Genomic DNA, 10,115 nt, shown 5'->3' with positions numbered 1-10,115 from the left:
AAGAAAAAAGGATGGTTTTCATAGCTGTAAGACTTGAATAGGGACAGTTGAAAACTTGATTACATTTGTGTTGGGTTATAGGAAAATTGCACAGGCTTGAGTTTAGTGCATGTAAATGAGAAAATCAAGGGAGATTATCCAAGAAGATTTAAATAGTAATTAAATTACATAACTATTCCCAACTCACATATAGCATATAGCAATTAACTCTAGTTCAGTGCTGGTTACGCTGTACGCGTCCCCTTGGTAACAAGGGAGACCACTCTAAAAAAGAGAGTGACCAATCCCATAAGGCCAGACCAACTACCGGTCCGACTTCCGTATGCGTGCGCATACCGCCATTTGTATCATTCCACTCTCAGCGTCCAAGGGTCTGGTCGCATTTACGTACGCTCCTGCTGTTATCAGCTTTTCACCTTGGTCTTAGGACTTCGGATTCGCCCCTTGGTACCGCCTGAAGCTTTACACCTGTTCCTATGCTGTGTGGGGTGAGATCTTTCTGATTTATCGCAACTTTAGCGACGTTTTGTCGCTGCTTTCGAACTTATACATTTTTTGACTGAAAATGTTTGTGAGTTTGTTGTTGTAATGGCGGAAGCTGCACTCAAAGACAGTGCATTGAAGAAGCTCAGTTCGAGACAGGTCCCGGCTGACGCGACTCCTTCTAGGAAATCTTCGCGAAGGTCTAAGAACGCTGGACTTGACGCGTCTTTGACTTCAGATTCGTCTTCCGCTAAGTCACCCGTTTTGGCTGACAAGACTGTTAGCCCCTCTTTGACTAACGTTGCCTTAGATAAGGATAATGTTTCTGGCTCGGCCTCCGGTGTTTCGGATGCCAAGGCTTGCCCAGGTTTAGCTGCCGCAGACGTAGCTTCTCTGTTGTTGACGCTTAGTGCGCAAGTTTCGACGTTAGCGTCGGAGTTGTCATCTACTAGGGAGGAACTTCGTTCCCTCCCTTACGGTGTTTCGGATGTTTGTTCTCTCTCCAGGATCCGGTCGTCTCCTTTGACTTCCACACCTCTACTTCCGCCCGTCCTTCTGCTACTGTGACTCAGGCAGAGGTTCATGCCTCGCAGGATGGCGGCGCACGCTGGGTGTCTTTGCTGAATGTGCCCTCACATGACAAAGGTATGTTGACACCGCGAGTAGCTGGGTTCTCTGGCGAAAGCGGTGTGCGTGGTCAGGAGAGAGTAGCGTGCCAACGAAAGTTGCGCCGCGAAAGCTCGGATACTGCGGCTGGCCCCCCCTGCCTTGGCATGGGGTCGGTTGCGGGTATGGGCCCTGATCAGCGAAAGGATAAGGCTCTCGATCCGCTCCTCACAGAGAGTGCCGGCGAGCAGCTGCGTCCTCTTCCGCCCGGGGGGCAGGAAGTTGTCGGTAATGATCCTTGGGCGGAACACGAGGGTGTGTCTGAGGGTCAGTTTCCGGACTGCTTTCAAGAGCAGGACGGAGATACTGACGAGGGTGCTCCTTCCGTTCCGGGGGACACCCAACCGAACTTGCCCTTCAAGCTGCCTGCCATGGTGGCACTGGCGGCGGAAGCGGCGCATAAGTTCTTCCCGGAAGGGGTGGTGGAGAGTAAGATGAATCTTGCCCTACCTCTTTCGGCGCTTGATGATTTCCCGTGTGCGAGGGAGCAGAAGCCTCACTTCCGCTTTCGGGAATCACCAACTGTTGCTGTGGAGATGGCATCTACCCTTAGGGGTAAACGGCACGCTCCGGTTCCTCTGCTGGCTCAGCATGGTGAGGTTCCGGAGGAAGTGTTGCCTTGGGTTGTGAAAGAGGGGGATCGTCCTGCTTCCTCTTTGCATAACTTCAGGTTGAATCCGTTTCCGGTCAACTTGATCGAATCTTTTGCTTTGCCATCTTGTGCGCTTCCGGTCTCACCGGAACTGGCTGGTTTAAGAGAGGATGCCTACAGGAAGGACAAGCCTGTCCCTTGCACTGAAGGTTCTCTTATGGCCATAGAGGAGACTGGAAGGTCTCTTCTCGAGTTGTCCTCTGTCTCTGAATCGTTACAGAGGTCGCTTTCTCGATCCATTGCGTCCTCGCTCGACCCTTTCGAGTTTCGATTCGACGCTTCTCCTGCTGTGGCTACTACTCTCCTGTCTACTTTGGCTAAAGTGACGAGAGAGCAGATGGCTCTGTCGGCAAGGCTTTACACCCATGCGGTGTTGTCTAGGAGGTCAGCCTTTTTGGCGGGTTCAAAGATCTCAGACAAGGCGACCATAGAGAGTTTGAAGGTCTCGCCTTTTTCAGAGGGGGCTCTGCTGGGACAATCTTCTCTTGATGCTCTCAGGAAAGAGACCCAGGATGCGAGAGACATTGCGATTGCGCGCATCGCGCAGCACGGTTTTCAAAAGCCTCATAGCAAGTCAAGCACGCAGACTCAGGCTACCAGCAAGCCTCAGGCTTCCTCTTCTGGAGGCGGCAAAGCGCAGAAACAGTCCTTTGCCTCTAGGGGTAGGGGCCGCGGAGCGCCCTATCAGAAGAGGGGGCAGTCTTTTGGAGGCTCTAGGGGGTCGGGGCGCAAGCCTCACCCCCAATGAAACTCCCCCGAACAGCACGTCCCGGTAGCCCCCGCGCTTGTTGTAGCGGGCGGCCCGTCCAGGGCCCTCACTTCCTGGCTACAATTAGTGGACAGCAAGTGGGTTACTGGGATCGTGCGTTCGGGGTTCCGGCTGCTCTGGTCAGAGAAGAAGGCTCCTCTGGTCAGGATAATCCCGCCCTGCAGGGCGCCAAAGGAACAAGAAGCACGAGATGCGGTTCAAAAGGAAGTCACTGCTCTGTTGCTCAAGGGAGCAATAGAGGAGGTCATAGTTCTACGGTCTCCGGGGTATTACGGGCGGCTGTTCGTAGTACCAAAAGCCTCGGGGGCTTGGAGGCCGGTCTTGGATCTTTCATCTCTGAACAAGTTCTTACGAACAATACGGTTCACCATGGAGACGGCTACCTCAGTTCGGGAGGCGTTGCGTCCGGGGGACTGGGCGACGTCTGTGGACTTAACAGACGCGTACTTCCACATCCTCATTCATGTTTCGGACAGGAAGTGGCTCCGCTTCCCCTGGGGGGGCAAAGTGTATCAGTTCAGAGCTCTGCCGTTTGGCCTGTCGCTAGCCCCTTGGGTGTTCACGATGGTTGTGCGGCAGCTGTGCGCTCTTGTAAGGAAGGACGGGGTCCGCTTAAGAGCTTATCTGGACGACTGGTTAATCCTACACCAACAAAAGGATCTCTGCGATCTGCATACTCAGAGGGTTCTGAGTCAAGCTTCGCAGCTGGGGTTCTCGATCAATCGCACAAAATCGGAACTGGTTCCATCCCAAAGATTTTCGTATCTGGGCATGGAGTTCGACACGCAGGCTTGGTCAGTTCGTCCTTCTCAGAGGCGAGTGGACAAACTCCAGGCACTGATACGCTCTCTCAACGGAGAGAATCAGGCCAGTGCTCGGGTTCTTACGTCGGTTTTGGGGCAAATGGAGTCTATGGCAACTCTTATCCCTCTGGGCAGAGTGAACAAGCGGCCGTTTCAGGTCGCTCTGCAGTCAAGATGGGACCAGTCAGTCCAAGATTGGAACTTTCAGATCCCTCTCGGGACGTGGTTTCTGAAGACCACCCGCGCATGGCTGCTCCTGGCGCTCTTTCAGGGAGTTCCCATTGTTTGCCCTCAGCCAGAGAAAGAGCTCTTTACGGATGCTTCTCTGTCAGGGTGGGGGGCTCATCTAGACGGGCAGATGGTGTCGGGGGTGTGGGACTCAACACAAAGCTCCCTTCACATCAATCTGCTGGAGTTGGAGGCAGTCTCTCTGGCTTTGCGGGCGTTCAGGTCCTTGCTGGAGGGCAGACATGTCAGGATTCACACAGACAACACGACGGTAGCGTCTTATGTGAACAAACAAGGGGGGACGCGGTCTCCCAGTCTGTCGGACAAAGCCTGCCTCATTCTGACGTGGTGCAACTCTCATTGCATCCTGCTTTCAGCCTTTTACCTGAAGGGAAGTCTGAACGTCCTGGCGGACAGTTTGAGCAGGGGGGACAAGGTGGTTCACTCGGAGTGGACTCTCTCACACCAGTCCCTGGACCGTCTCTGGTTGCACATAGACAAGCCGGTGATCGATCTTTTCGCAACGAGGTTTTTGGTGAGACTCCCTCTCTTTGTCTCCCCCTTCCCAGATCCTCTGGCCTGGAAGGTGAATGCCTTGGAAATCAGTTGGACAAACCTGACAGCGTATGCTTTCCCTCCGTTTTGCCTTCTCGGCAAGGTTCTCAGGAAAGTAGACTTAGAAAAGCCAGTGCTGGTTCTGGTCGCTCCGCTTTGGCCAAGCCAGCACTGGTTTCCCGATCTACTGCGTCTAGCAGTTCGGCCTCCGATCCCTCTCGCCGTGAAAAAGGGGGACCTCGTGCAGCCTCGGTCAGGCATCCCCCACGAAAATCCGCGGCTCCTGAGCCTTCACGCCTGGATTCTGTCCGAAGCGCTTTGCTTAAGGCAGGGGCCTCTGCGTCTACTGTAAAGTTTGTCCGCCACGCCCATAGAGAGTCTACGACTTCCGTGTACTCATCGCACTGGGCGGCTTGGTCTAGGTGGTGCGCGCTTAACGGGGTTAATCCCCTTGCACCTAGGTCTATGCAGGTAGCCAACCATCTTGCTCCCTCTTCTCTTCGAGTACGGAGGTCTGCGATATCCTCAACTCTTTTACAGCTGGGGCGTAAGATCTCACTTGGCGGAGTGATCTCTAGTGTTATTAAGGGCGCATCCCTTACGGCCGCTCGCGTTAAATCGCAGCTCCCTGCCTGGGACTTGTTGTTGGTTTTACGTTTCTTAGCCTCAGGGGAGTTTGAACCCATCCGTTCGGCTACTTTGATTAATTTGACTCGCAAGGCCGTGTTTTTAACTTTGCTTGCTACTTCCAGGAGAGGTAGTGAAATTCATGCTTTGTCAGGTCTAGGAAAAGACATTTCTTTTGAAAGGGATGGGTCGGTTTCTCTCAAGTTTATTCCTGGCTTCCTCGCTAACAATCAGAAGCCCGGTCAGATTTCGCCCGTTTTGCATATCTTACCGTTAAGCACGGTTTTAGCTCCTGGAGATCCAGATTTAGCTAATTGCCCCGTCCGGTCGCTCAGCCGCTACCTGTCACGAACGCGGCACATTCGTTCAGAAACCCAAAGGCTACTCTTTATTTCTCTAAACACAGCTAGGAATAAGGATATTGCAAAGGTCACGTTGACCAAGTGGGTATCCACACTGATCAAACAGGCTTACGCCTGGTGGGATGCTCAATCAGGGGAGTCTAGGGCAGTCTTGCCTCTCACCGCTGCCAGAACTCACGAGGCAAGAGCCTGGGCTGCCTCTCTGGCTGTCCTCAAGTCTGGTCGTCTGGCTGAAGTGCTAGAGTCAGCATACTGGCGATCAGAGGATATATTCATAAACTTTTACCTCAGGGACATCGCTTCACTGAGGCAGGATGGCAGCTCTGCGCTACCAGCGATGGTAGCCGCAGGGCAAGTCCTGCATGGTTGAATTTTGGTAAGTACCCACCACCTTTAGTAGCAATCTGCTATATGTGAGTTGGGTATAGTTATGTAATTTAATCCAAAATTTTAGTAATAAATTTTAATTTAATTAATATACTTACCCAACTCACATCGTTTAATCCCTCCCGCCTCCCCGCTGTGGTGGTATTTGGGACTAAAAAAGGAGTGAGTTGGGCTTCGATGGGAATGATACAAATGGCGGCGTATGCGCACGCATACGGAAGTCGGACCGGTAGTTGGTCTGGCCTTATGGGATTGGTCACTCTCTTTTTTAGAGTGGTCTCCCTTGTTACCAAGGGGACGCGTACAGCGTAACCAGCACTGAACTAGAGTTAATTGCTATATGTGAGTTGGGTAAGTATATTAATTAAATTAAAATTTATTTCTAAAATTTTGGATTCTGTATTAATGACCTTGTTATGATTAAAATATATTTTGTTGTTGTTGCAGACCTGTCCAAAACCCACTTTCCATTGAAAGCCCGTCGTTATACCTGGGTGAATCTGTTAATCCGGTAAGTCAGGTCACTCACTGTCATTGCCGATTGGGAATTTTATCAATTAGTGCCAAATAAATCATTACTTTAACTCACTTCAATGTAAAACTGAGCATTTGTTCTTTTGGCAGGAATCAGGTTAAGAGGGAGGGTATCTTGAAGGTTGAAGTCTAAAAATACCAGCAACAAAATGGGCAACTGGTCAGACATTCTCAGCGTTGTTTCCAGACTCAGAGGACAATGAGTCAGATGGACCTAGATTGAAAATATGTATAGATTCAAATGTCCTGGATAAAAGGAAAAAAACATTGTTCTGTTCAAAGACTTTGTTCGAGTCAAAACTACCAGACACTCGACTGGCCAGGGTTCAGAACAATGCGTCTCACTCTCAGCTCAAAACAGTATGCATCAGTTTCTGCAAAAGATTGAGGCCTGAAAACTGTACTGCATTTTCAGGTTAACGTTTTCCCATATACAGCCAGGAAGTCCATTACATCACACATTTGGCTGTATTGGGGTGGAATATATTGACCCCCCCCCCCCCCCCCAAACAACAACAGAACGATGGGCCGTATAAACCTACCCTTTTCAGAGGTCATCAAACTTGGAACATGTACATCGCGCATCAAACTTGACACCCCTCAGCCTGCTACAAAGCAGGCCATGCGTGTGGGTGGGTGTGTTTATTAAGGTGTAATTTTCTGAAGACTCTTGGTTGAAAGGAACCACATCTATGATTACAGTTTAAGTGAAGCTGTCTTCTTGCCACAAAACATTTATGAAGCCGTTTCCGTTTTTATAGTCATTATTCGCACATGATTTTCATTTCATAGCCTTGGAACGTTTCTTGTCGTTACATTGTTCAGCTATCTCTTAGTTAATCATTGAGTGTGGGGTATTCTTGCAACTTCTTTTGTCCTCTGGTTGAAAAGATTTCAGATAGCTGTGGAATATTAAGAGCCTGTGTTTGTTTCAGACGTCCACAGGCCCCGCAGCACCAGCAGACGGTCAAGTACCAGCAGGAGCTGGAAAAGGCACTGGCCAGGAGACTTTGTAAGTCAATTTAAAGGTTATATGCCTGAGGGACTAATTGTCATTAGTTAAGACAAGCATTTGGCTTTACCTTAGCCACTAGGTTCAGTGTAACTAATACACCTTTTCGTATCAGTCTGCCTTCGTATCAAGGTGAGCTAGGACAGATGGCCGGAATAGCGTGGTGAAGTTTTCTTCGTCAGCCGGAAGTTTAACATTGGTGTGCACTGCTCACAGCCCTGCACACGTCACTGTGAACAGCCGCCACCTCACTTCACCTCTCTCGCCACAATCGGTCCTAGCCTTGGTCTCAGAACTATCATCGCCTGACATGTCCCACATATCTGAATCATACACTGAAAGCTAAGCCACAGTCTCTTTGGGGAAATTATTTTGACAAACATGCAATAATTTACTCGAAAAATGTTTCTCAACTTATAATGACCCTTAAGGCCATGACAGATGCACAACACAAAACAGTGTTTTCCTTCAAAACAAACACAAAACAGCGTGTTTCCCATGTGACATCCCCCACAACGCGTTTTGGAAAACACTGTTTCGTGTTTTCGCATTGTGTTTTGGGTTTTAGAGCATGCTCTAAATCTGAAAACACGTTTTGGTAGTCAGCCAATGAACAGCGGACGATCAACTCACGTGACTCGGTTTCCGGCACCAAGAAGAGAGAAAACAAAAATAGCCGACCCAGAGGCAGTACCGATTCAGGGTAGTACTGGAGCCCTGAATCCTTACTAGAGCTATGTGGAGCCTGTAACGTTTGACAAGAGGCAATAATATCAGTGGGCGCTTCCAGCCGTGTTGTTTACAAACCTGAAACCCGAACAAGCGCAGTAGCTGTACTGGGCGGGTCAACCTGACAGTGGGCGCTGCATGCATGCCAGCCGTATGTGTACAAACTGACCCGCACACAGCGCGGTAGCTGGAACCAGTCAAGCTGACACTGGCTGATATTTCTGTGAAAACAGGAAGCGTGCTAGTCTGTGTGTTTCGCGTGTGACATCCCCGCTTTGAAAACGTGTTTTTCTAACGTTTTGAGTTGGAGTTTTTGTCCAAAACATTGTTTTGTGTTGCCCGTCTGTCATGGCCTTTACCTTACATTTTGTGAATGTTGTCACCAGCTTGGTATATCTGCACTTTTCCCAATTTGTCCTTATCATTCTTCCCTTGCACTGTCAGTGACATAGTTTAGCAGATGAACCCCATAGAATTTGAGAAAGTTCAATGTAGAATCCAGCAAATGCAAACAAGTTCCTCGGAGTGTTGTCTTTGGAAGATGAAAGGGTAAAGGGAAAAAAAGCAAAAGGGAAAATCTTCCTGATAAAAGGGGTGTGTGTGCACAGTATAGTTGTGGTAATGAGCCACTTGAAATAAATGAGTTTTCTACTTTTTGTACAGTTTAGGTGTTTGTTTTAAAATGAACAGCAGCATATGATATGCAAAGAAAATACTTACCTTGTTCAAGTGTGTTTGTTTGTTGTTGTTTTTGTTTTATTTCAAGTTGTGTTTTTTGTGTGTGTTTTTACTGGAAATAGTATTTAGTGCAGTTTTAACATGTTATAATTCTTATGGTTATTAGAGATCTTAATTTCTCTTTTTCAGTTCCAGTTCTACTCCAATAGTTCCCTCGGTGCCATCAGCACAAAGAAGTGGTGGACGGACATTGAATGTAAGTGCGATTGACAAGTAAGATTGGGCGATACTTTTAGAGCTAGTCAATCATGCAAAGTCCAAATGAGGTACCGTATTTTACGGACTATAAGGCGCAACTTTTTTTCTCAATCTTGACCCCTGCTGCTTATCGAACGGAAGCGCCCTATGTGTTGTTAAAATAAAAATCCCTGGCCAAGTTTCATCTCAGACATAAAAGAGACCCCTGAGTACCAGTCAAACAACTTGTGATAAAGCATGTTTCAGCTACTAGGTAGGCCTACTACCCTGGCCAAGTTTCCTCTCAAGACATCAAAGAGTTAAACTGGTCACTGACCCCGGTGCAGGAAGTGTTTCCTCTCTCAGATATGAAAGTAGAACCACATCTCATAGCTAAAAGTGGGTCATTGACCCCTGGGAAGAAGGTCAGTGTCTATAAACAAGGCCACCCAGCTATCACAATGGACCTGCCTTTGATCTCGCCGCACACACAAAGCACATGTATTTCCACTCTGTATTCTTCCGTATAGACCGGAAGTGCCTAATGTGATTTTTTTCTCAATTTTACCTCAAAAGTAGGGGTTGAGCCCTATATAACGAAGCGCCTTATAGTCCCGAAAGTACGGTACATTTTAAGTATACCTCAAAATTAATGTCCTGAATCTTGTTGGTATAACACTATTGGTATATTTGAACCGATTGTGTGGATTTTTCTTATTTTAACCTTAAAAGTGGGGGTTGCGCTTGTACAATGAAGCGCATTATCGTCCTGAAAACATGGTACCTCGTTTTAGAGGTCATCAAACTTTGAACATGTATAATCGCACATCAAACTTGATACCCTTCTTAGGCAGCCTGCTACCAAAGGCAGGTTGTGTGTGTGTGTATGTGGGTGTGCAGAGCTGCCAACTTTTGCGCTATGTTTTAAGACAAATTACTACGCTGTTACACCAAGCTTAGAATTGCTACGCTCAAACAAATAATCACAAGCATGCAACTGTTTGATCTTTCTTGTGAGTCGTGGTGCACATTTCTGATTCTCACTTCGTGTAACGGTCAGAATTTGTGTCATAACACATTGTCCACACTGAAAGGTGGCACGGCAGAAACGTACGTACTCTTCATTGGCCATTAAGTTTCTTTTTTCTAAAGAAACTTTTAAAATTGTTGATATATATCCTTCCGCAAAATAGCCTAAATGTGGATGTGCCATAAATTTTAAACAATGCTACAGTTAAACACTATTTGCTATGCTGAAAATTACCCTCAAAATTTAAATTGCTACAATTGGGTGTTTTACAGGTCATGGCAGGTCTTTGTGTGTGTGTGTGTGTGTGAGAGAGAGAGAGGCATGGAAATGGTCCTCAGATCCGCAAATTTCAGAGGTTTAGAA

The sequence above is a fragment of the Littorina saxatilis genome, unplaced genomic scaffold (genome assembly GCF_037325665.1).
Source record: "Littorina saxatilis isolate snail1 unplaced genomic scaffold, US_GU_Lsax_2.0 scaffold_260, whole genome shotgun sequence".
Classification (NCBI taxonomy): domain Eukaryota; kingdom Metazoa; phylum Mollusca; class Gastropoda; order Littorinimorpha; family Littorinidae; genus Littorina; species Littorina saxatilis.
Note: the sequence above shows the minus strand (reverse complement) of the source record.